Below are 237 nucleotides of genomic sequence, written 5' to 3'. Positions count from 1 at the left end.
GTAAACGGGTGCCTGTCAAATGTCGTCTTACTGGATTCATCTGAATTCTCAAATCCTGCATGGTAATATCCTAAACAAGGACCTAAACAACAGGGTAACTTACAGCTTCTCACACACGTTGACTTCGCGCTTGACCAATCACGTGCGTCGCCCGCACCACGTGACTCGAAACCACGCCTCCTGTAATTGAAAGCTAGTTTAAGTACATTGTATGGGATACGAACTTCACATTTTCAT

This window comes from Haliotis rubra, unplaced genomic scaffold (assembly GCF_003918875.1).
Source record: "Haliotis rubra isolate DU_JTF1 unplaced genomic scaffold, ASM391887v1 Scf772, whole genome shotgun sequence".
Lineage (NCBI taxonomy): Eukaryota > Metazoa > Mollusca > Gastropoda > Lepetellida > Haliotidae > Haliotis > Haliotis rubra.
Note: the sequence above shows the minus strand (reverse complement) of the source record.